The sequence below is a fragment of the Ambystoma mexicanum genome, chromosome 1q, assembly GCF_040938575.1.
Source record: "Ambystoma mexicanum isolate Mex_15411 chromosome 1q, UKY_AmexF1_1, whole genome shotgun sequence".
Taxonomy (NCBI): Eukaryota; Metazoa; Chordata; class Amphibia; order Caudata; family Ambystomatidae; genus Ambystoma; species Ambystoma mexicanum.
The window spans coordinates 171,515,562-171,543,080 of NC_090922.1; the positions used below are offsets into that span (position 1 = coordinate 171,515,562).

Here is a 27,519-nt window from a genome sequence, read left to right on the forward strand (position 1 = left end):
TGTGGACTTCATTATATAGGAAAAACTAACCATAAGTGTTATGTGTTGTTATAATGTTAAAAATCCTTTTATATCAAAATATTGAAAAGTTGATCAATATAATCAGCAGAATAAATACAAATAAAATTAAAAAAAGAGCACCATCTTGGTTCATCCTCTCGCGTAAATAAGAACCCAAATGGGGGTCTTTGAGAATCTCCATTAAATAGCCAGGAATCCCATTTTAAAGGTTCATTCCATAGCAGCGTTCGGTTTACACTGTCAACGCCAGTGCAAACTCCATGAACGCACAGTATATAACCGAACCTTCTAAAAGAGCTCTATTATTAAAACAATTCAAAATTAAACCATTTTAGGAAGTGACAGCGCTCTTCACGAACCCTGACTGGTGGAAATCGATCCTACCATTCACTTTTATCCACTCATCAATTGGCATAACACTAAGGAAGCGAACATTTTGCCTGGAACATCTAGTAATACTATTGAGTGGTAGTTTCGAGGGTTGAGACAATCACCCATTTTAAAGAATGGCACCACAATGGCGGTTTTCCAAGAGAAGGTAGTGTCTCTCATGCACCACCTGTTTATAAATGGTACACAGCACATCCACCCAAAACTCCGAGCAGTTTTTGAGAATCAAATTAGACAGACTGCCAGGTTCCGGCGTGCGCGAGTTCTTACTTTTCTTAATAAGCTGGAGGGCGTCCTCCCGAAAGAAAGGCAGATGCCACACAGTCGAGGGAATTGAAGGAGACAACTCAGTTTCCCGCGGACACTTAGCAAGGGTCTTCTGAATAGACAGCAGCTTCAGAAAAAGCGTTAATTTGAAATCATAGCTGAGGTAAATGCAGTTTCTTAATAGGCGTCCGGAACTCAGTAGAGTTTTTCGAGGATACGGCTTTTTTAAAGCTATTTTCTATTTCTGCATGGGTCTCCCAAACAGTACAGATGAGTCACATATGTAGCTTAATTTACAGAAAATGCTCGTATTATCTATCCAAAACATAAGGAAAGTTTGAAGTACAACTTCATCTTTTACAATAATAACCAAGGAAGCTAGTTATTGCCCCCATGGCATCACAGAAAGAAACCTGCTCTGAACTCAGGGCACTTGGCGGGAAAACCAGAACGCTCGGAGAAATCTGCAAAGGCGGTTGTAAATTCCTCGGCTGCAGGGCTGTCACATATTTCACTAAAGGACGTCATGGAAAACATGCGTTTTCGACTGGAAAGCCAAGCGCAGAGCGTTGGTCCGGAGGCTTGGGCAACCAAAGCCCGCTGACCACGGGATGAACTTGTGACAAGGGTGGGAGAGCAGCGAGGAGGCCTGTACTATTGGCGAGAAGAGACTGCACTCTGCGTCAGGCCCAGAGGGAGGGCTCAATGGACTATACAGGTCATGGAACTGGGCTAAAAGCTGTGGCAACGACATGTGCTCAGACTGCACAGCAGTGTGCGTGAGACCGAAGCGGACAAACTATCAGTGTCCGTGAGTGTCAGACACTTGCCCTCAATGGAAATTGCATTGCAGAATGGGACTGGGACCAGGAAGGTCACAGTAGGTTTTAAACTTGGGGGGATGGGGGTTGTTTGGGAGAGTAGGAGCTCTTCCCCACTCAGAGTGCCAGCTGCGTTCGAATAGAGCGCCTGAGACCTAAAATCCAATATGCGACCCACAATGTAATGCGTATGTGACTAAAAATGTATTTCCCCTGCCATGTATAATGACAGGGACGTCATGTCACCAAAAAGCCATGGGTAGCGGAAGTGACATCACACGTCCTTTGACGTCTGATGACATCACAGGAAGTAATGCCATTTGACCCCGCCCCAAAGTGACATCACGGGAAGCGACGGAGCACAACCTTTCACCCCTGGACAAAACATGAAGTGGCATTGCACTGCATTGTTCCTGAATACACTGAAAAATATGGTTTCGATATCACTGCAATGTGATATACATTTCATACAAGAAAGAATCACCATATGTATCGATTTATTGTAGTGTAAATTGGCAGTATTTGTAGTGATGTTTGTATTATCATCAGGTTCATTGTAATGTGGGGTTGGAGCTTTGATCCAGGATAGGCTCATACCCACTTTTTCCTGGCTATAATGATGCACTCAGTACAAAAAAAGAAAGTGGGTGAGGCGCGCACTCCCGGTCCTGGTCAATTGAACCTGTTGCAAAAAATATAATAAGTAGCTGGGTCAAATCCCAAAATGGGCAAATATTCACTCCCCTGGTACGATTTCAGCCCGGCCACAGGCCAGAGGGCCGAGGGGCCAATCCATCCCTGAGTGCATACAGCCTTTTGGGTGAATGTTATGTTGATTGTTGGTTACTATACACTGAGACAGGACAGTCAACCTCTTTATAAAACCACTTGTGTAACCCCCTGTTTTTTTTATTTTTAGGAGGCCTGAACAAGAAAGCCAACCACTCCAGAAACAAAGAGCCACATGCCCAGTAGCTTCCATTTAGGGGTAGCAAGGAAGAACACAGGGGTCGCAGGCGATGACCCCTGGCGACCCTCAAATGACATCCTTGATACTCACCCAGGACTGCACTGTCCATGTGGACCTCAACTGTAGTATGCAGCCTTATACTACGAAATACATCTAGAGCAGTGCTTTAAGTGGGATAAGAAATCAAAATGGGGGCCCTAACAAATTGTGGAACAGTATTTGAGGGCTGGCCTAAGAACTATCTGGGAGCCTCAGAATTGCAAGTAGCCAAGGAACCTTTAAAATACATGGGTCCCATGTAATAAATGGAGAGGCCAAACGGACACTATCAAGTTTCCCTACCTGGGACCAAAGGGAGTAAAATCCATTTTAAAATCAGCAAAGGTAAAGATATTACAAAATAAAATCGAAATCAAATCCAAATAGTGTAATGCATGTTCCACTAAAGGAAACCCATTATTTGTATGTACTAATTTCATTAAATAATTATGATCAGAGTTCACTGTGATATGTTTCAACAAATCAATCAATTGAATACCAAGGGCCTCATTCACAGAAGCGTTTCATAATGGCGTAATCCCATAGGAAAACGCTCAGTGAATCAGGCCCTGTATGTCTGTAACTGATGGTGTGATTCTAAACAGGGCTAGGGACATCTGCTGGGGAAGAGAAGTATTGTCACTCATCATCTTTTTATTTACTTAAGCCTGCTACCAAACCAAGTCGGGGATGTCAGTTTGGGGTGCTCAGGCAGAGCCCTGGCTCCAGGGCAATTTGTGAGACTGCCGAGTTCCAGCTAGCCCCAGGTCACTTGGAGCCCTGATGAGGACACAAACTGTAATCTATGTATATTTCAGCGCTACAACAGAGCTAAAAACTACAACATATACCTAAGCGCTAGGTCATCTAACAGAGCCACACAGGGAGTGTAAATGAGACTGGACTGCAATGAAGAGAACAGGGTATAATGTGAGGAAGCAGACTGAAATGTGCCTAAGAAAATGTGCTTTGGGGCGCCTGTGTGGCCTGGGAGCATATTGTATTGTTCTATGCTAGGCATGGCCTGGTTCTGCAGACACTAGTCATAGACTCAATGCACTGTTGTCAGTGGCGCAACACCATTGAGCTGGCACTAGCCCCCCCTCCCGCAACACCCCTTCCCCCACACATTTTGGGCTATGTTGACTCGACCTGGCTGACCTACAGCGCCGTGGCCCGGCAGAACAGGACACAGATACTAAACAGCGCCTGGGCTTCGCTGTTAACACAGGCCCTGCACTTAAAGCATTTCATTGCTAGCACCTGCGTTTATATGCATACTTTATTAGGCAACTGAAATCGAGATGTGGGATTAGTACTTGCCAGGGGAATGATTGGATTTGGGGTTGGGGGCCGGGAGAAAGCTCATTCTCACAGCACTCCTAAAGTGTGTGTTTCAGATCTGAAGGAGAGAATTAACTGCTTGTAACATTGATGCTGCACTAGACTAGTTTCATTGGAATACGTAAAGAAGTTAGATGCCCCACACATGTAAGTGTGCCCCTCCCACACAGTTTCTGAAGTTAGTACCTCTCCCAATATTTGATGGGTTATCCCCCCCTTCACATTTTAGCCCAGGTGTGAGGGAGCTGATGTCCACACATATTTTTTTGTTAAGCAGAGAGATGAGGGAAGCCTTTCCTGAAACTTGCAGCATAAGAGTTTTGCTGTGTTCGTGCAGAAAAATGTATTTGCAGAAACAGAGGTAACCTTTAAAGCACACATCAGCCAGCCCCCTCCCTACGATGCGAGGCAACGTACAACATATGTGCTCTTTCACATGCGAGGGGAGGGGGCTGATGTGCGCACTTGCTTTGTGTTAAGCAGAGAGGCGAGGGAAGCATTGTTGCATGTCAGCCCATTATGTATGCATGTGAAAGGAGTGCACATATGCATTATGCAATGTGCGGGTGAAGGAGTGCATGATGAACGGGTGTAGGGTGAATGGAGGCGTGAGTTAACAGAGGGGGCGCAGCCTCTATGTTTGCCCCGCCCAGTTTCTGAAGAGGCCCCTTCCATCACTAGTTAGCTCCCCACCCCGAAATGTAGGTTTTGCTGCGCCTCTGCCTGTTGTTGTGTCTGCGCCTCTGCCTGTTGTTGTGTCTGCGCCTCTGCCTGTTGTTGTGTCTGCGCCTCTGCCTGTTGTTGTGTCTGCGCCTCTGCCTGTTGTTGTGTCGGTTTATGGTCTTTCCATCGAAAACTTTAAAATGAAATGAAAATGCATAGAAAGTTTTGTAACGATTTTTTTTTAGGGATGTCACCACCCCGACACCCGTGGTTTTTATCTTTAAAAGCCCAGCCCAAACAAGATTAACCCTTTATCACACACACAAATACGTTCGATGGAAAAAAATGTGTTGCAAAACTTTCGGTGGAAAAAGGTCGTTGTGACGACGTCAATAATCAACCATGCTTTTCTTGTGGGATATTTTTTATATAACTGTCCGCTTTCACGCAGGGTTAGACTATAATATCACATGATATCCACTGACTTCTCTCGGGTCCGCAAACCCGGTCATCACATCGGTCCCACTTTCTTACCATTGACCTAATTTGTATAGGTTTTAACACTGTTTGCTGGCACATGGCCCACTCCTGTAACTATCAGATGCAATCTTAACCATAGCTAGTCCAGTTGCAGCAGGGGGCAGCTTTCTGCTGGACTGTGGTAGTTATTATGCAATTTAACAGCGATGCCAGTTATCCTTTTGAAAGCACACCTACAAACTCACGCATCCAGGCACTCACGTGCATACTCAGATAGTGTCACATGCACACTCATGCTCCTTTACACACCCACGCAAAATCGCATGCTCGAACACTGACTCGTCTGTGCACGAGGTAAGTGGCTGAGTGGTTTGGTGGGGTGAGTGATGCTCCCTTCACTCCACCCACACTCACCAACTAGTGATGGTGCAAGAATGAATTGCAGTGAGTAGGCCCAGACTGCAGGGACACTCAGGGGTGGCTGTTGAGCATGAAAATAGCGTGGAACTAAACACTGAGCCCAGGTCGGAGTGGGCAAGTGAAGGAATCACGTTTCCCCCTCCCCAAAATGAATACTAGAGGGATGTATCCCCCCAAGAAAAAAAACAATGAAAAATGATGGGGCATTTTAAAGAGTGTTTTTCAAATAAATGTAGCACAAAGAGCCCGATTCATGGAATGTTTTGCACGGTTCAAAGTGACTTTGCACTGCTGACACAACCCCTGATTCGTGGAACTGTGCAGAGTGTATTTTTGCAGTGCGAAATCAGTGCAACGTTCATTTTGTACTGCACAAATGACTTTGCACTGACTTTTTGCACTGATAAAAACACACTTTGCACAGTTCCAAGTGCAAAGTCACTTTTCACCAGTGCAAAGACACTTTGAACCGTGCAAAAAATTCCATTAATCTATCGGTTTGCAGGCATATCAGAAGGGGAACACAAGTAATATTTCATTATTTCAGATGCCCTCTCTGCCACAGTATGCGGGAGAATTACTCAGCAGTAAAGCATTGAGCCTTTGACACCTGCACAGTACTCCATGGGCCTCCATACCAGGTTCCAGTAACAGGTTCTGTGAAGGAGGAATTACCGGGACATTCCGACCTTTGAGGACCCGGTAATTCCTCATGCACAAAACCATTCCCCATTCCCATTGAGCCCTATAGGGGAATGGGGATGGAGCTAATAACGGGCCCGTTGATAATGGGCCCGTTATTAGTTCCTTGGTCCCGTCGCGGGACCCGGAAAGGACGTCTGGTTTTACCAGACATCTGTTCCGGGTCCCGCTAGGGTCCCCATAATCAGGCATCCCGTAATGAACGGTGCCGGTCCCGTACCGGCACCCTTCATTACGGGAGCGCAAGCCTCGTAATGAGGCCCCCTTTCTTACCACTGGAAAATCCTCATGGATACATATATGTGTGTGTTCAGCAGAAAACCGTGAGCCTGAGTGAAACGTTGGATGCTAAGTAGCAAAGTAGCAAATGAGTGTGCCACATGACTGAAACACTGCCTGCTACAGCCTGCCTCCACTAAACTGGAAGAGCCCCAACAATAAAGCATAGACAAGTAGATAGATTAGGCGTCAACAGTCCAGAAACTTACGGGGTAATAGGTTTATTTGTTTGTTGTTTATTTTACTTATATAGTGCACCTGACCAAGGGGTATATGGGCGCTTTTGAGGAAAGTCGAATGTTACAGATGGCAACAGTGTCATTAGGGGTACAGTAAGTAAACAGAATGTACATACACGCATGGAAAATAAGTACAGTTACAGTTTGGTGATAAAATACACGAGGCGCAAAGGCGGTGATAAAAGGTTGCAGTTCCAATATGTTATTACAAGTCAAGAAGAATAGGCAGCACATAAGTAGAGAAGCAGTTATGCTACTGATAGCTAAATATAGGCCACCAGATTAGTTCTTACTGAGGAACCAAGAGATGACACTTCTCTGGTTTCGTCAGAGTGATGTGTCCTGAGCCTCCTAAGAAAGTTTTTCATTTTGTTCTTTGGGGCACAGGGTTATCTATGGTGGCTTTAAGGTTTGTGCTGCATAAACAGGGTTTCCCCAATACCGCTTCCCCTCTATGGTATTTGTGGCTGAATTTGGATCTTTTAGTACAGTATTACTAGAAACCTGTAAACTATGAGCCTTTTCAAATATCAAACAGGGAGCTTACTGGGAATGTCAAACCCCTCGGTTACTGGAAACACCAGGCTTACCGGGAATGTCAAAGAAGGAGCTTGCTTTGGGTGTTCACCTGGGAGCTTATTGAGAATGGCAATCGAACTGAAAGCTCAGTGTGAATGTCTAACTGGGAACTTACTGGGAATGTCAAGTTAATGAGGAGTTTCCAACCGGCAGCTTAACTTAAATTCCAAACTATGGTTAGATTGGCAATGTCAAACTGTGAGCTTGGTGGGTATGTCCATACTACTGGGAATATTCACATAGATGCTCACTGGCAATCAAACTGGGACATTAGTGGGAATGGTATGCCTATTTTTGTTTACACTTTTATTTTATTTTTTTTAGCATTTGTTAAGTGCACAAAACCCAAGGCATGAAGGTCAACTGGGAGTTCACTTTGAATGTCAGCCTGGCAGATGTTTGGGAATATTATGCTTTCTGGGAAAGTCAAACTGGCAGCGTACTAATACGATGACACTGGCAGCTTGTTAGAAATGTCAAGCTCAATGGGAATGTCAAATTTCCGCATTTTCCGTGAAAGTCACGACTACCGGGATCTTCCTATTAGGTGTCATCCATGTCAGAACCTCACACAGGGTAGAACAGCTGGGCAAATCATAACAAATGTCTACACAGAGAACATAGTTGTGTCACTTGCTTATTCTTCTCAAAATACGTCCTTTATCATTATCACATCCTTGGGATTTGTATTGAAAAGAAAGGGCAATCCCCTTGATAGGAGAAGCACATAAAATCACATTTCCTCAAGTATACCAATCTGCAAAAAGAAATTAAAATGCTTTTAGTTCTTTCAAAATTCACCGCGTGTACTTTAGTAAATGAAAGGATTGACAGTGTTGGCAATCCTCAGATGTCACAATCACATAAGGACCACAACGTTGCTTCACACCACTTACACGTTGACCCTGATATTGCCCTGTGGAACTTACAAATTATCTATAGAATTGCACCTTGCCATTTTCATACTGACGCCAGAACATTGCCCTATTGCACTTTTACGGTCCCCAACAACATTGTTACTTTCACACGTCCCAGAATAATCCCCTGGCATGTTCGCAATGCACCTGAACTTCTATATGCCACTTAACGTTTCTCATTTGCACTTTCAAATGGATGCTAGAATTATTCAAGGAAATTTAGCATTTCCCCAGACATTTCCCATGACACTTCATATTGCCCAAAACCTTTCTCTATGGCTTTTTGACATTTCGCCCAGTATAGCTTTGCACCCCTATTATTACATACAATAATATGTCCCCTGCTAATGTGATTGCCCCATAATATTCTAGTGCCATTATGATTGCCTCCAGAACTTCGCAAAACAAAGAGGTGATGGCTGGAATATTTAGAATTAATCTTAAACCCTTGGCAATTGCTCTGGACAAACCTCCAGACCATCGTTCTTCACCTGCCAATCCATTACAGAAACGGGAAAGACCCTGTGCAATCAGGCTTAGGCTCATCCCTAAAGGGGCAGTCCAGCCAAAACTGCTAGGTCACATCCCTTATGCATGACACCACAAGCATCACAAGCATCCCCAGACATGTTGCAGCCTCATTGGGTGTCATCAATGGCTCTAGAACTTCCCAATGCCATGGCACATCAAAGTCATAACATTGTCCCAATGATGCAACCCAGAATTGCCCCATGCCATTCTGGTATCCTCAAAAATTGCATCAAGCCGCTGTGATTGATTGTCCACAGAATTTCCTGACACCACTTTGTTATAGGCACATATCATGGTCCCTATCAACGTACACACTGCCCCAAAAACTCCTATGTCTCTATACATTGCCCTAGATCATGGTTATGCATTGTGTGCCCCTCCAGATGTTTAGGAGTTTAACTCCTATAATCCCTAACCAGCACAGTCAATGGTGAAGGTTCATGGGAGTGGTAGTCCAAAACATCTGGCCAGCCACATATTGCGTAACCATGACTAGATCATTTCCATGTGCACTCGTACCCCACCACAAACCAGCTATGCAACCTACACACAGAACAGACACTCTGTATCACACACCTCACAACCCACGCATATACATATGTGCACAATATTCTTGGTGCAAGTAACCACTGATCCCCTGACACCCTGCTCCCTGTTGCACACGTGTTAGTGGTGGGGTTTCACTGCAGGGGCCATATGCAGCACAGTGCAGGGTGTCAGGGAGCCTTTGTTCTTTGCAATTCCAAAGGATCTACAGGACTATAGATGTTCCCATGCCCTGAAGGATTCACAAGGTTAAAAATTGGGTGGAGGTGGTGCCCTTATGCTCCCTGTGGGCAAGTCACCTCCGAGGAAAATAATAGTAGATAGCGGTGGGATTGCTGAGTACAATAGAATCAAGGTGTAGAATAATTACAATTGCCATGTAAACTGTGCCTCACATACTTCTTGAAGTCTCAATAAGGAACAATGACGGAGTCCCTTGCCTGACTTTGGAGGTGAGAGGTGGGAAAGTCATGAACATCAGGTGTTGCCCCCAACTAAGTATTGCTGGGCCTGGGGGTGGTACAGGGAAGATCCACTGGCTTCCCTCAACTCTCTCCACATGTATTCCAGGGGCTCTTAGGTGTAACTGTGCCACTTTAAGAAGTCAGGGTATGAATCCCTGAGCGAATGTACAGTCTTGATCGTGGCTCCCAAAAGCAGCAAAACCCCCTGTAACTCAAACATAGAGACACGGTGAGGTGAAGCACATCTTCCACACCACCGCGAGCAAGGGACGTGAGAGTGGTCTTCCACTTATGAAAGTTCCTGGAAGGAGGTGAGACATTCAGAAAGCAGTCTGCCACTGCCACTGCTGTTGACTGAAGAGACAGGAGTGGCAGGGAGGCCAAGCAGGGGTGAGTGAACTACTTCACATAGAGATACCACCTATCTATAATTCGAAAATGGCGGCCCCACAGTTAATCCCTCAGCCAGCAGAGTTACCATGCAGAAGTCTTCGTGATTACATCTATCTGAAGAAAGTGTAGTTCAAATCCAAACACTTCATTTAAGTCTCCCCATAGAAGACAGTATTAGCTGCATTAAGAGACCAAATACAGAATCTCCAGGGCTATACAAGGGAGGAGCCTGAATCAGAGATTGTGGGTCATTGGAGCATGTGCAAAATTGCTAGGAGGCCAGAGAGAGAGGAGGGGATGCTGGCGCAAAGGAGGCGATGAGAGCCTTGAGACAGAGGGTGAAGTTAAAGGAGACGAATGTTTGGAACTTGGAGGTGAAGGAGGAAGAAAGTGGAGGTTGGAGAGAGGATTTTGAGGTGGAGAAATGATGAGGAGGTGAGAAAGGAGATCCCAGATGGGAGAGAGACTGGAGGAAAGTAACATGAAAAAGAGGGGAGAAGAGGCCAACTACAGGGAGGAGGTGAGAGATGAGGAAGTGAATCTGCAAGAAGGAGAAGAGAAACTAATAAAGGAAGTAGCAGGAAATGGGCACGTGTACCCTAAGCCAATGGGGCATGTTACAAGGAAGGCTGGGGACACAATTACACAGCAGAGCATCGAGGAGGTGGTGATGAGACAGAAGGTAAAGGAAGAGCAAGAGAGCACACCACAGGTACAAGATTGTTGTGACTGGATGAGGTAGAGGTAGGAGGTGAAGAGGCCTCTTTGACATAAGACGCATTTCCTTTTACAGGTAGGGTGAGGGTGACCAGTCAGGACCCCTGACAGACCAGTCTAGGTAGGCTAGCATCTAATAGAGATTTCAGGGATTAGTGGCCATACGTCTGTACCACTCCAGCCCCATCTACCACCTAAGGTGTAGGGGTGCTCAGGCCCAAAACATAGTCAAAAGTGCCAATGGCATCTATGACGAGAAGCAGCAAACCACCTCATTTACATCTGAAATCTAGAAGAGAACTTGTGAAGAATATCCAATTTTTCCACATACTTAGAATGCCATGGACTTAAGACAACTTTCCAGGATTTAAAGAAATTTCCATTACTTCAAGAGACTTGCTGTTTTATCCAGAGGCAATGGTTTTCCAGAGATCCTAAGAATGGACCATCCAATCCAGAACAGAACTGCGAGACTTGTCCTTGGCCTCAAGCCCAGGGACCGTATCTCTCCAGGACTGAAATCTCTACACTGGCTCCCAGTGGCTGCGAGGATTAAGTTCAAAACCCTCTGCATGGTCCACAAGGCCTTCTGGGGCCTGGGGCCTAAATACCTTCAACTCTCTCTTCCTAAATATCTTCCTTCCCGAGCCCTTCGCTCATCCGTCTCCAACTCCCTCAGGGTCAGCCGCTTCTCGAAGCAACGAGCTGGGGGTAGATCTCTCTCCGCGGCAGGGGACTCCCTCTGGAACAGCCTTCCCGCCTCCCTGAAACTTGAGGAGAACCATCTCCGGTTCCGGAAGCACCTCAAAACCTTCCTCTTTGCTTCTGCGTTCTCTCTCCCTCTCCCCTGCTAAATTCTTCACTGAAACTGCACTGAATCTGCTACTGGGCCACTCTCACCGACCTCGGTCCTGGGCCTAGCCACTCTCCACTTGCACTGCCTCCCTGGCAACCCCTGCACTGCGGGACTGTCTCTGTATCCCTACAGCCCCCCCTTCCCAGCACTTGTCTGCACTTACCTTGCACTTGCCACCAGCTGGCCCTATTTATTTATTTTTTACTCTACTTACTTTGTACTGCACTTCCCCCTCCCCTTCCCCTTGCACTTTTTCCCTTCCCCCTACTCCTGCACTTGCGCGGTCTGAATGACACCTGGCCTAGTAGGATCGTTGTCCGTCTTCCCCTTGTTCCCCCCTCCCTCCCTCGTCGCGCCTTGAAACACTTGTGTATAGGCGCGTTACAAATGCCATATCATATCATATCATATCCTAACTTTATGTTGTATTACCTTATGTTGACCAACCCATTCAGTTGTTTTGTTCAAACTATGACTATCTGTGTCCATCTCTCATTGGTTGCATTTGGCTTTATGAAAGTGCTTAGAATCCTGACCTATCATGCTAGTATATTGAGTGTAGATTGGTGGAACAGCTTTTAAAACAATTTGCTGGAACATGGACTCCCTGCCTTCTGTCTGCGCTGGGCTGCCCCAAACCTATGCCTGACCCTGCCACAAAAATGTGTCCCATCCTCATCTCCCTATTTCTGCTCATAGAATTCTGGCTCAGTGATACCCCATGGAGTGCCCAGACATGGCTGTCCATAACCTACACGCATAGGTTTTTTTCCAGGCAACACTGTGTCCGGGGTATGGTCATGGCCGTGTGGCGTGAGGCCCTACCTACATACCTCAGTAGTGAGTGTGCTCAGGACATGGTTTTTATCTATTAATATGTTTATTTTTCTAGTGATTTGTTCTATGATGAAATATCCATGATCAAATAGTCCCCTCCATGGCAATTCCACCCCAAACGTGGGGACAAGAAACAGACTGTTATTAATCTGAATATTCAGTTTTACTTAAAATGATGAATGAAAAAATAAAGGTGACCTGTCGCTTTAAATGTTAGGGAAGTCTCCCACAATCTTCTAAATAAATACAGACAAATTGTCTATAGAAAAGGAAACGCAACCTGCATGCTCTTGTCGCGTTAATGCTTTAATTCCAATTTGCTTAAACATACATATATAGAAAAATAAATATGAATGGCTATGTTAGGCAATGGAATAACGTACTCCACAATGTAGACATACATATTGGCATTGGTTGTTCAATTCAAAAGGATGAAACAGTTATTTGAATAGAACCTGACGTGTAACAATTCACTCTGTTTTAATTGAAAACATCAACAAGCATTGGTATCAGAGAAAGAATTGGCTCAACATAGAATGATCTTGTTCTAGAATGGACTAAAATCTAAAATGTTGGATACTATTTGTGACATGCTATTAGTTCTTACATTGGGCATAGATACAAAGACTGTTTTGTGAGGGTTACTTATTTACAATTATTTTAAAGGTTTGGGTTCAGGAATGTTTTGAGGATGTTTGAATAGTAGTGCCTAGCTCTCTCGCTTTTCTCTAGGAATCAGGTTTGCCCTCTCAACATCCCAGTTCAATGTGTTTAGTAAGGAACAGATGTCAATTACGTCATTGACTATGGCAGACACCAATCACAAATGCCTGACATTTCACATTTCAATTCTGGATTTCTAAGGCCCCCGGGGGTCCCAAATTGCCGGAGAAAAGCCTTAGTATGGTGAAATTGCTCCAATTTCAATTTTAGTAATCAACCACAAAGCACATACGACTTGTACTATAACTCCCCTTTCAGTGATATAGCTTGTGTACATGGCTCCCACAAAATACTTTTAAATGCTATCTCGGATTTAATACATTCCTGGGACATTTGTCTAAATGCTCTGATATGATTGTGGTCATTCTGGATTCTCTTTTAATGACCTAGGACAGGTAGCGTCTTCAATCGGTATGCAGTAATTTTAAGAAATTAACTTACAGAGAATGCTGTAATAACGAAAATGTTATAACGAAAAAATATCACATTTTTGAAGTAAAATGTATATGGGTTGGGGTAATGGGTTCAAATGGGTTCAAAACGGTTGAGGTGGGGTTGTGGTGGGTTTAAAAGCATGAGGAAATAGGAGGTTTAGGGGGACCACCCAAAATAAAAAATAAATAAACTATTCGATATTTTTCATTATAACATTTTCATTACAAAAGCATTCTCTGTAATTTAATTTGTTAAAATCAAATGTAACTCTTCAACCAGCTACAGGCACCACTGCCAGACAAGCTCTTCCCCAATATCCCATCTTGGGAAAGGGCTTTTCCTTGGGAAAGGGCTCTGCATTCAGTACCCTCTGCAAAAGGCGCTCTTAAGGAGAATTGACACCAGGAGTTCCAATCCACTTTTCGCCTGTCAAATAGGGTCTCTTTCTTTTCCTGCTTTTCCAAGTGTTTGAGTTTAAATTTCTGGCAAACCCCACCCACTGACATATCTTTTGACACAGAATTTTGGATTGGATAGAGCTTGTGATAGGTTCCCCTAACTTACTAATAGGTACGGAGGTCCTCCAATTTGCTTCAACTGGTCCAATGCATTCTCTGCATCACAAGAGGATAAGTTTGATATGAGGTTGCCCTCCCCTCAGGAATGTGAAATTACAATTGTGCTGTAATATTTCTTTGTCTATAATTCCCTATATGAACCGGAGTCAATAATTTAGCAATAATCCTGCGTTCTGCGGGCTAATCTGGCTGGTAACGCCCTGGGGTCCAAGTTACAGGCCCGGTGTAGCCTGCAGAATGTGGGATTATTGATATTAGCACCACAAGCCCCTCTTCCATTTCCATGGCAATGAACCAGGAAGCCATGCGGCCCGGGCGGTAGGATCCCCTGAGGTAAGGAGTGTTGGATTTTGGGAGGAAGCAGTGTGGAGGGGCTGGATTGGGGGGGGGGGGAGGCAGGAGAGAAGGGAAAATGGCAAAGTGGGGTGCAGTGACCACTCAACTTTCTCCGAACCCGGGCTTGCATCGGTAGTTCCAGCCTTGGGTATGTAGAAACCTGATTGGCTGCTGATATTTTAAGAGTTGCAAGTATATTCTGAATCCGGAGACAACCTTTAGGTTTTTGTGACGAGGTGCATAACAGAGTTGTTAAAATATGTGAATTTTATATTCTCCTTGTTCTGCTGAATTTAGATCTATTTCTAACATCAGACAAACAGATCTACATTTTTTGTGGAAAATCTATTTCCCAATTTCACTTTAAAAATATTGTTATTGTGCAGCACATTTTTTACGGCACAGTTTAGCTTTGAATTTCATAAGTTTCTTGCAGCCCACATCAATAGAACCATCTGCTGTCTTCAAAACAAAATATTATTTTGATAGGCTTCTTTAATGAAACAGATACATTCTTCTTGAAGCCTTATTGCTATGTCAGGTTGAAGGTCAGGGTCGGTGTAGATATCATCTTATTTGAAGTCGCAATTACTGACTGACAATGCATTCACTAATATTTTACCATGGTAGGCTTCCAGAGAAGCTTTCAAAAATAGGAACATGAAAATCCTGATTTTGGAATTCATTTTGGCTCGTTAATTCATATTTGTAACACATGACTTTATCCTTGGTAGCCACAGTTGTGTCCATTAATGTGAATCCAAGTGATAGATAATGATGAGTGCATTCCAGGCATCAAGGAAGCTGATGCTTGCATAATCATACTTTTCAGAGTTAAAAATAAGTTGACAATGTTGATGTTACATGTAAAGGTAAATTGATCTGTTACTGATAATAGTGATTTAGTAACGTGCAGGCTTCTACCAGATTTAACTCAATCTATCAGATGATTTATAGAACCCATTCTGTACATCATTACCTTGTAGAATACTAAACTACAAACTGCAGTTTATTATAGCCCCCTTTCAATCGCAGCATGAATCCAGAAGCTCCTTTGCATTGGCTAATTTCATTTATATTAAAGCCTTTCGTCTTGTTATGTTTAACATTAATTACACTATTTCAATTTACAGACATTCTGAATGTATATTATTCAATTGAAAGCATTACATTTAATCAAATAACATGTTACAGTCAGGTATAGTGACCATACATGCAGTGCCCTATGGGCAAAGCTTGTTGATGTCCAGCCATCACTTTGTCTGGGATATTGCTGCTGGTGCATGTGTCTAGGCAGAATAAACACTTTGCCTGGTATTCATTAAGCATGATAATATTTATATATTTGATTATGTCAGTGGTGAGAATACAGTGTTATCAGTAAAGTTATTAATGTCATGTGTGATCTCATGAGCAATGCTTGCATTAGTAATCAGACTTTGTAAAGATCATTGATATTTAGGTTTTGAATTGAAACCATAGCATCCCCTCAAGTAAAGATGTTCCACTGAATATAACACAAATTCACACAACTTTATTTAACAATAATTCTAATGATATTTGCTGTATTCTTTGACACATTCTACCAATAAGTGTCCATGCCCAGCACAAAGGTATTGCCTTCTGACATGCCCGGGCACAATGAAACTCCTTTCAATACCCACTGGACATGGTCTGATGCCATATCCAATGGCCCCTCTTCCTACAACATGTCATGTGCCCATTCCCTGTGCACGGGGACACTTCCTTCAATGCCCAGCATACATGCTCACTTAATGGTTGGGATGCACCCCCAATGCCCCAAATGTGAGAGGAAGGACTAATTAAGGCAATCTATGTAGAGTGGACTAGGGGGCCTGTTAAAATGCTATTGGCCGAGTTATAGGTTCACCCTTCCTGCTTTATGTGAGCAGCAAGGGTGATAGATACATTTCTGAGAGAAATGAAGTGCATGAAATGCACTTCATGAAGAAATGTAGGGCAGCAATGTATAGCAGAAACACTCATTGAGAGGGCAGCCCATGTGATATAATGCACTAGGCAAATATTGAGCAGTAGTGTATTGGGTTTGACACACATGTATAAGCAGAGAAAGATGTAAAGGGCACTACAAGCAGTGGAAACCTTTGTTTAGTTGTGTCACAGGTGGTAACTATAAAGGAAAGTACAAATCTGTCTTACTGCCCATTCATTGCATTAGATTTTAGATTGCACATATACAAATATAGGCACCATAGTAGATGCAACTTCCTGGGCCATTTGTAAGTTACTACGCCACAGAAGCACATGAATCGTTCCTCACAGTAAAATATACTTAATTCATGCCCACCCTAGATGGTGCACAAACAAGGTCAGAGACTTTAGAGGCAGAGGTGTCAAACCACACTGGACCTGGCCAGAAACGCAGGACGAAGCATGTTACCAAGATCCACACAAGAAAAAATATAACAAATACCGTTCTTACACAGTAATTAAAACTTGTGAGGTGAAGCCCACAGTTTGGTGAGAACAAGGTAGTGCGCTGAGTAATGGGCACTTGCAGCAGAGAAGCACACTGCCCCCTGTTGGAAAATAGCCAATTAGACTGAAAATGGAAGTACCAAGCAACAAGGGTACTTTGTCGATAGAAGTAAAAGGAGACTTGTTCAAATTCAGAGAATAAAATATTATGAAAGGGTAGGGGAAATGAGTGATCCTACTGTCGCACAACCACTTATACTCATGAAACCTAAATAAGCCATACACACACACACCCACACATAGGTGTATAATGAAGAAAAGATCATCAATACATTTCCACTTCAATAGTCTCTTGATTGCAAGTACGTGGCTCATGGACTCCTCCAAGTCCTACGGCTCTCTGACAGTCTTGCTCACTCTCAAGCAAGTACTTTATATAGGCAGACTGCCCACTCTGGTTGTTAAGGTTCCCGTAACCTTGTCTCTTACCCAGCCTGGATGCAAAATATTTGTATCTCTTTCGATCAAATTCACAAGGGTGCTTTGTTGTTTGGGTTTCTCATGCTCCCGTAATCTCGTAGGCTCTCGCTGCCTCGATAAAAAGTGCTTTTAATTCTCTTGTTCTGTTTCACACAGGGGGCTTGCCCTCTTGGGTTTCTCAGTTTCCTGAAACCTTTCAGGCTCCCCCAGCCTGGAATCAAAGTATTTATGCATCTCTCATGCTGATTCAAATGGGCCACTTGCCTTCTTGGATTTTTCAAGTTCCCAAAACCTCATAGGCTTTCCCAGCTTTGATTCACAGCATTGGTACCCTCCAGTGGTAATCTCTCTGTGGGAGAATTTGCTTCCATGGTGTTGCTTCTCTCGGTAGTTACCTTCCTTTGGGCATGGATCTCAGGGATTTGGGCTCTCCCCAATGATCTGGTCTTAGTGTTAGTTGCTGGGCGGCAGGCTCACCATGGCTTGCTCCTCATGGGCACAGTACCAGAGGAAATGGATTCTTCCCTGTCTCTACCTTTCCCACTGTCTCGGCTTCTCAGTTAGAAGGGAGGTCAGACTTCCAGAGTTCGGCTAGCGTTAGGCTCAATCTTCAAGCAACCGCAGGCTAGGCGATCTAGCATGGCTCTGCCTCTCTTGACGTCTCCTCCACACAAGTGCGCCTCGGTGTAGGTATCAGCCTCCTCCCTGCATGGGAGAACCCCCTTGAATCAGAGTTCTTCCTGGGTTTATATACGTCATCACGATCAAAAAGGATGTGTCCTTCCTTGACTGTGGTACTCAGGTAAGATCCAGCATTACCCAAAGCTAAAGAGCTTGATAAAATGTCACTATTCAGTGAATCCAATGTGATATCACAAATAAGAGGGTTCTGTTGCTGCTTTTTGATGGTGGCATTCAGGTGAGATCCAGCATTACCTGAAACCAAAGAGATAAAGAAACTATCACTGTATTGTCCTATGCATTCTTGTTCTACTATGTATTGCTCTATGTATTTTTGACCTATTTTGTAACTCTTTGACAGCCTTGCATTTTCTTGCAACTGCTGTGCCCTGACCTGATACCGCCGGGTCTGGTGCGCATTATAAATGAATAAACAAACAAACAAACTGTTTGGTGGTTTCAAAAGAGATATATTCAAAACAGAAGTAACAACAGTTTTTCCAATTCCCATGTAGGCAGATAATGTTCTATGGACTGGGAGTTCCTTATCAGAATGAGAGTCCATGTCCCCAAGAGGGGAGTCACTCCCAGTGAGGTCACACTTCCCGAGAGCCCTAGGGAGGGTCTTGCTTAGTGGGCTCATGTCCCTAGCCTCAAAGGGGATGGCTCCCTGCTGGGGAGAAGGGACGAACAGTCCAGAATGGCTGCATACCACTCCCATTAAATGAGAGGGTCCCCTTTGTTTGGGAAGCGTAAACAACTCCAAAGGTTTACATTTCTTTCTTCTTTCCATGTTCAATGTCTTACAGAGAGGTACTCTTCTTCAGAGTTCTCTGCTTTTTGTTGGTGATTGTATCTACAAGTCCATGCAGATGGTTCTTCCTTTCCTTGAAATAGCGATTCCCTATCTGGGAATGTATGGCCGCAAGGCAATAGGGAGTTTACCTTAATCTCTGTCTGGGCGATATGGGACAATCACTGATGGAATTGTGGGACGTCACTACTTAGATTGAATCGGACAGATAGACTAGGAATGAAGGCAGCTGTTATATCCACCTCTTTCCCCAAGATTATTATAGGTATTGTAATCAGGGGATAGGTTTCTGCGTGTTCATGGATACATCGAACTTCCTCCTTTGGTGGACTTTTCCACTCTGAAAGTATTAATCTTGGATGTATGGCACACCACTTACTCCCCAAGTCCATATTGGTACAAAAGGTCTGCTGTTCGATGATTGTGGGGACCCTATAGATGGTTTGCTGGCCCGCATGCAGATAATTGTTTTTGTCTTTTCCTCATAATTTTTTGCTCTCAGGGAAAGAATACGATGGACCTTCTTTTCCCAAGGTTGGAGGTAGGGTTGATGCCTGGGCATATAGGGTAGTGGCGAAAGATAACCTGGAAGTTTCTATCAGGGTTGCCCTGGTCCTTTTTTGATTTTTTCTGGATGGTAAGGTGGGAGGAGACAAAATATTAAGGGGACAACATCTCTTGAGATGTATTGGGATGCATGCCCAGCTCCCCTGTCCCCCAAGCAGTTACCATTGAGAGCAATATGATAGGAGTGGTCGCCAATAGGGATGTGAGGTTCCAGGGTGAAGGGGGGAAGCAGACACAAGGGACGAAAGGATGTAGAAACTTACAGTGAATGCAGCGTTTGTAGATGTTAGGTATTCTAAACAGTAAAATATACTGAACCACCGCCATTTTGGAACCTAGGCTCTGAATGGCCAGGGCACAGTACCAGGGAATAAAAGATGTAGGCCCCAGTAGTAATACACTCTCCCATCCCTGGTCCCATCTCAGGCGGTAGACTAGAAGGTCACTCTACAAATTAAGACATATCCCTTCGTTGTTTCATGCTGCAGGCCCACATAACTCGAAAGGAATGCGAACAGCAACGCGCCGGGAGAGTTGTGCCTGTCCCTGAAGGACAATCTCATGGGAGGCATGGCAGAGGTCGGAGATGCCAAAACACCCTTTGGAGATTTAGAACACCTGTGCCTCCAGACTGAAAGTTATTGTGTTTAAACTACCAGATGCCCACTGTCAGAATCCTTAAATCCCCCAGCGTTCGATTGATTGGTGTGTCCGGAGAGGGCAGCCCAGGGAGGGGGCAGAAGAGTATGAATGCCCTTGCTGACATGTATTGTTACTTTTGAGAATTAAAACATTGTTATCCTGGCAAAAGGCGTACTGTGCTTTTTTTCCCGAGAGGGTTGCATTTATTTCCATGTCTGGTTGTCTGGGGGTCTACCTTATAAAGATGGTAACACTGACGTGATCCTAGATTTTCTGCAGAGACGGAGGCTTCCTGCCACACATCTGGCAGCGTTGTGCCATCTACAGTGACCATTCCCTTGTCACCACCTGGAGTGATATACAGGAGCCATGTTGTCAGAATCACTGTCTGTTCTTTGGAGCGGGGCGCAGCTCCCAGATGTTGCAGGCCGTTGATGGGACACCATGATGGAGGAACTCGGGAGAATAAACTAAACAGATGTAAGTGCACCGTTTGGGGAAGAAAACAACATGGGGAGAGAGAAGAGGGAAGATGACTGTGGTTTTTGAAGAGTGCGGGAGAGTGAGGTGATTGGTGTTTGCAAGTGTGAGGAAAGACTGTGTGGCAGTTTACTTTTATTATTATTATTATTGGGGAATAAGAGGATAAAGGACTTGTGGGATCATCCCGATTGTTGGAAGAAAGCAGTGCTTTATTTATTGAGATTAATAAAGCAAGAAGGGTAGAGGCCCCGTATATATTCAGAGGACCTTGGATCGCCTCACCTGATATAAGGGGGGGGGGTGTTGGAATATACATCGTCATTTCTGTGTTTTTTATTGGTTTTATGGTTATTTTAGTTTGAACCAAGGAAGGGTCCATATTGATGTGATGTGGTTGAGATGGAGGAGTAAGGGATGAGTATGGTGGATGGTGAGGATGGCGCTCATGTGAGCTATGAGTACAGAGAGCCAGAGAAGGAGTGGGGTATTGGTGGGTGGGCAATTGAATTAAAGGTGACAGGAAAGGAGGTGGGCAATGAGAATGTAGGAGAGCCACTGGATCGATTGTCCGGCAGACGGACAAACCTTTGAGTGTTAAACAGATCGAGAGGATGGAAGCGAGAATGGCGTCTGTCACTCTGTTCCAATATATGTGTGCTGCTTTACCACTATACAAAGATAAGATATTGAAATTTCACAAAAAGTGGGTGGCAGAGACACAGAGAGGTTTGTTTCAATCGAGGCCTGAGCAAGTAACAAATAACAAAGAAATATTGGGGCAATTGTATACATTTTTAGCGTATAAATACTGTAGGAATGCAGGCTGACACAGGAATGTCTTTTAGGTGTACTTTATTTCACTATATATGCTCAGACCCCCAGCACAACCTCCCTCTTTACTGAAGGAGCAACGGCAGTCACTGGAACCCTTTTAACCCATAACACCCCACATGGAGTGTTAGCTACATCACACAGCCCTGACCCAGCAACATTCGTATATACAGATATTTACATAAAATCCATTATTTACATAAAACACATTATAAAATACAAGGGCAAAAAACTTCAAAAAATGAAGAAAGTATTAGAATTGTGGAAGATGGTAGAAGACTTAGAAGATAGTGTCCCAAACCAAGTAAAATTATCTACGGGAAAGCCAACAGTAGAGAATAAGACCCTCCCCACTGCCCCACAACGGGTTGATTGTTCCATCTCACCTGACCATGCACAGAGAAACAGAAGCCCCCTGACCAACCAAAATCCCAATTAGGGTGCTACCCCACCAGTACTGCTATGGGTGGCACCAACCCAATGTGCGTCCCCCCACCTGCCACCGCCGCCTGCCACTGCCCCGTCCGATCCCCACCACAGGCTTAGTATCATAATATGTCCAATTCTATGCCACTGGCTACAGTATGAGAAGATGAAGGGGGAGGTTTCATAAGAAACCACAGAAAGAACTTGAAGAGGCTTTTAAGGCAGTGCAAGAAGAGTTTGCTCGATTGAGAATAGAAAAGAGGGAGGTGCAGAAAGCACTATCTGCACTATATGAATGGAGAACGGGAGACATTTTGTTTAGGATTGGAAAGTGCACATTTAGAGAGGGAGGATAAAGGGAACATAAGATGGCAGATGGGGAGTTTGGATTATGAGACGGTGAGGTCGGAAGATGAGATGGATGGGGAACCAGGAGAGGAGGAATGGGATACTGTGGATAAAGTGGGGAAGGAAGAGGTCCTGCCCGTAATATCACCATGGTTGGAAAGTTTATGGGGGTCCCAATTAAGAAAAAAAAGAAGGGGGGTCCTGGGACGTCCCTCTGCCGGACATTGGTCCTGGTTATGAGAGCCTTACCCTTACATGTTTCAGTCTGGTCTGGTTGGACCTCATCAGTAGGGTGGAGCTGTGCCTCTCTAAGAATAGTGAGCAAGGGGTGATTAAGGAACAGATACAAGCATATAGCATTGGCCAAAGGGAAGGTGCTGGAAATGAAAAAGACAATGCAGGTGACTGGGACACAGTTTCCTTTGTTACATAAAGGACCAGGAAGGGTTCAGTATATTCCATGGCCACACATGGATAAAAACAATTTGATAAAAAATTTACCATCCCTAACTGCTGGGGCGGGGAAATGGATCTATGCATTTGAGAAGCAAATGGTGGATGTTAAATTAGCTGTGGGGTATTTGAAGAGCCGATTTGTTGCTATATTGGGAGATCAGGCAGACTGTCACGCCCCTCCGAAGGCGGTGGTCCTTGTGGCATCGATGGACCTTAGGACGGCGGGTGTCAGTCATTTTTACTAGCAAGATGGCCGCCGCAACTAGAGATGCGGGTCTAGCCTCTGCACGCCTCGGTATCCAGGAAGTACCGTCTCCCTACCCGAGTGTAGGTATATCTGTTCCTGTGATCAGCACACAAATGCGTTGCTACTCCGCTACAACAACGCTACGTAAGTTCACATCTAGGTAATCCTGATACGTCTTGCTAATCACTAACCTTTCGGCATTCTAAACATTCCTACCCTGTCTCAATTTCAGTGCATTCCTCACCGCTTCTCTGTCTCCCGATTCCACGGATTCCATCTCTTTCTCACCTAAGTTTGCCCGCCGGTTCCGTTCCGGAGCGCGGTAAGCTTCATTCAGGACTCTCCGAGAACCGGCATATTGATTTCCCGTTTCTCTACCTTTTCTGACTCACGATTCCATCTTCCTTCTCATAGCTACAGGCATATGCTACATCGGTATTGCAACCGCCCGCGCAAAACCCTGCACTACCGAAACAACTCCCAGCTCCGCCCTTCTTGCATCTCAGGTAAAGATTCCCCTGTGGCTTTCCCGTATTCTATCTAGTTCTCTTACTAGTTCTAATCACAACCTTTCCTTACTATCGTAGAGGTTCTCTGAAGTTTCTGACTGGCACCTTTTTCCGCACATCGTTCCTGTTTCAGGGTAATCTACATTCTTAACCTCTTACATTTCCATATTTCACTTACCTGCTTATACTTACCAGTTTCTTTCTCTTTCAAGACGAACGTTCTCCGGACTTCACCTGAATCTCCGCTGCATTGAAGACATCTTTCCCGCAACCTTCGACACAGGGTTTTCTTCCCCAGAGGGTTTCCCTGGGATCTCTTCTCCTATCTGGTTTTCTAGGTGGGGGAAGAGGTACCTGGGAGGCTTTCACGTTCATCTCCCCGTTCGGAACAAGGAGATTCTTCCCCTGCTGGAAGGTGCCAGTCACAGGATAGGAAGAGAGGTAACGGTGAGTCTTTGGGGTAACCTGCCACCAGTTAAAGTTTGTAATTATTATTGTGACTATCATCATTTCTGACACAGACAATATTTTGGTGAAATCAGGGTATGTGTGGTTGGGGATGATATTCATGATGGCACCCATTTTAATGACATAAGGGTACAAATGTGGGCCGCCTTGTGCTGTGCCTATCCCGATACACCTGATATTCAGTCCATCATGCAGCGCACTATGAGAGATGATGAGGACCCAGTCCAGTATACTTTACAGACTCGGGAAATGTGGAGGGCTGAAACAGGAGACTCCTGGGATCGTTTGATTCTATTCTTTTATTTTGTAGTTAAAAAGGGGCTTCCCAGAGAGGTTCAAAAAGCACTTGATAAAATAGTAGGGATAGAACAATGAGGTAGGCGGAGATACAGTCTATAATTATACACACAGGCCCATGGTAGCCGCATTGCATGATTCATAGCCAGAGACAAGGGCAGTGCAGGCAGAAGTGAGAACAGCCCAGCATGGACAGGAGGGTACGACTGGAACAGGGGGTTTCAGCCCCAATATCAAGGATGGCTTCGGGTAGGATATCCGCGGGGAAGAAGGGGGTTTGCAAGCCCAAGAGGAGGAAGAAGGGAATTTGGGGACATGGGGCCAGGGGGGGAAATATGGCCCAATGCTGGATATTTGGGAAAGTGGGCCATTTTTCATGGGAGTGTAGAAGCAGCGTTGGTGGCGGTTATAACCAGATACCCCTGCATGCTCCAGGAGCATCAGCCCCTATCAATTGTTCTATGCCCCTGTCCCTACCATAAGTACATACGGGACACACCAGCCATCAGCCCGGGCAGCCCTGCCCACCCTTTCCGCAGCTGCAAACTCCAGCCCTCAACAGTCAGACAGAGTACACTACCGACCCCACCCTGCCCCGCCCCACTGCAGTTTCCTCAAATGCCCAAAAGTAATGCGGTTCCCAATGGCATAGTTACACACTATCAGGGAGTGAGTGTGCTTAGAGGGAATCCTTTCGTTTTCCCAGGGACAAACACTGATCAAGATTAGGACAGCCCACAGAGAGTTCTTGCGTGCCAGTCCTGTCTGTCCCATAAGAGGGACCCTTGGTGAGTGTGGAGATAGGCAACAGACCTTTTATTTTAATGGTGGAAAGGGGCACCACCAAATCATACATTAAGGGGGGACATTTTCATTTATCAGGTGAGATTATGGACATGCAGGGCTTCTCTGGGGCAGTAAAATCGGTTCATTTTACAGAGTAATTGGATAATAAAGTGGGGTTAAGACTGTGTGCACTCCCATGTTGTTTTCAGAAACTTCCCCCATCAATCTGTTTGGACAAGATGTGCTTAGTAAACTGAACATGACCTTCTTGTTTACCGAAAGAGGGGTTGTGTGTTCTACTCCGGGGTTGTGCCACATAAGAGCCATGGTAATTAATCATGCCCCAGGGAGTGAGTTGGCAGCCTGAGGAGCCTCTATACACTCAGACATTTATTTTATATATGCAGTTACAGTGCTGATGAATGCAATCCCTAGCATAGGAAACAAATGTTGGAGAATTCTCTGTGATTTCATTTTTAGGCCTGTGCTGCCCAAAGAGCACATAGCAGGGATAATTATCATGCTGGATTTTGAAGGAACATTAGTGTCAAAATAAAATGTGGATAGCGGTAGACCCTGAGGGGGCAAAGTGGCACACAGTGTTGCGTATTGACCCGACCAAGCCATTATAAGGAACTGACTGATGCTGATTTGTTTGAGGATAAGGATGATGAAGGGGAAATAGAACTAGCCATATGTGTTCCCTGTGAAATGATGGGCCAATATTGCCAGGTCCCATATCCCAGGTTTGTAGAACAAAGTGTCCCTTCATTTACCCAAGAAGATTTGGCACAGGTCACAGATTTTTATAGACAACTAATGCGCATGGTGTCGGCCTTCTGTGAAGTGTTGCCCCAATACATATTACCCTCAAACCAGGTGCAGTGCTGCCCTGAGTGAAACAGTACCCACTATCAATGGAGGTGGAGGAAGGAATAAATGACACCATTAAGGCACTGTTACATCAAGGGATTATTGTACCCTCCAATTCACCCTGTAATATGGCCAATTAACCTATTGACAAATCAAAAGGGTCCAGTTGGAGAATGATTCAGGATTTACGCCCTCTGAATGACATAGTACAGGCAGAATGTTTAGTTGTCCCGAAACCCCCCTGAAAATACTACGCAATGTACCCATGACAGTCACCACTTTACTGTTACTGATTTAAAAAATACTTTCTTTTCATTGCCTCTGTATCAAGATTCAAAGTATTTTACAGCATTTACCCATGGCGGGAGGAGATTCCAACATACAAGGTTGCCTCAGGGATATTGTGAGTCCCCCAGTATTTTTAACAGGGTGCTACATACAGACCTGGAGAATATACAGGTGTCCAGCACCATTATCCAGTGTGTGGACTAGTCTGCAGTACAAGTGAACATCACTGCATAGCAGACTCTATCACCCATTTGCAATTGTTGGCCGACAAAGGGTACAAAGCAGATGGAGCCCAATTACAGTATTGCCAGCAGGAGGTTTTATACTTATGCCAGCTAACTTCTGTTCACGGGAAGAGAATAATACCTGAACATGCAGCCGCTATGTGCAATACACCCCATCCAATGAGAGTAAAAAACACGCAGACATTTTTGGGGCTATGTAATTACTACAGGGCCTGTATTTTTGACTGTGCCACACTGCTGCTGCAGGTACTTAAAGAAGCCCAAAAGGCAAAAAGTACCATCATATGGACAGATGACATGCCTGCTAGCTTTAATGAACTAAAATAAATGTTTGCCACAGCCCCAGTGTTAGCCACTCCTGACTATACACAGGACTTCTACCTCTTTTTGCGCTGGGATGGGTAAATGATGACAGCTGTATTGACACAAAAAAGCACAATGGGCCATACGCCCCAATCTTACTATAGCGGTATGCTGGACTCAGTCATCCAAGGGCAGTTTCAATGTGAGCAAGCACTCGCTGCTGCTGCTGCTGGTGTATTTGATAAAGAGAAGTCAGTGACAATCACCATGGGGTGCTCATTGACGCTGTACGTAGAGCATGCAGTTTTTGCAATTCAAGAAAGATCTAAATCCTCATTGACTATGCAGCGGGCCTCAGCAGATGAATTTAGAAGTGTGCCTAATAGCGTAATTGTGGTCTAGTTCAATTTAGAGAGTCTACCTAATAGCACAACTCTGGTCTAGTTCAATTTAGAAAGTGTGTCTAATAAGCTCACTGTGTCAAAGTTGAATTTAGAAGTGTCCCTAATAGCATAACTGTGGTCTAGTTCAATTTAGAGAGTGTACCTAATAGCATAACTGTGGTCTAGTCCAATTTAGAGAGTTTACCTAATAGTATAACTGTGGTCTAGTTCAATTTAGAAAGTGTACCTAATAGCGTAACTGTGGTCTAGTTCAATTTAGAAAGTGTGTCTAATAACCTCACTGTGTCAAAGTTGAATTTAGAAGTGTGCCTAATAGCGTAACTGTGGTCTAGTTCAATTTAGAAAGTATGCTTAATAGCATGAC

General features: G+C 44.5%; 1 long non-coding RNA gene across 1 annotated transcript in view; it reads right to left on the reverse strand.

Annotated features, from left to right (window-relative positions):
• The window catches only part of LOC138526131 (uncharacterized), a 147,863-nt gene that overhangs the window by 21,052 nt on the left and 99,292 nt on the right, over nucleotides 1–27,519 (reverse strand). The gene's annotated exons all lie outside the window — the stretch shown is intronic.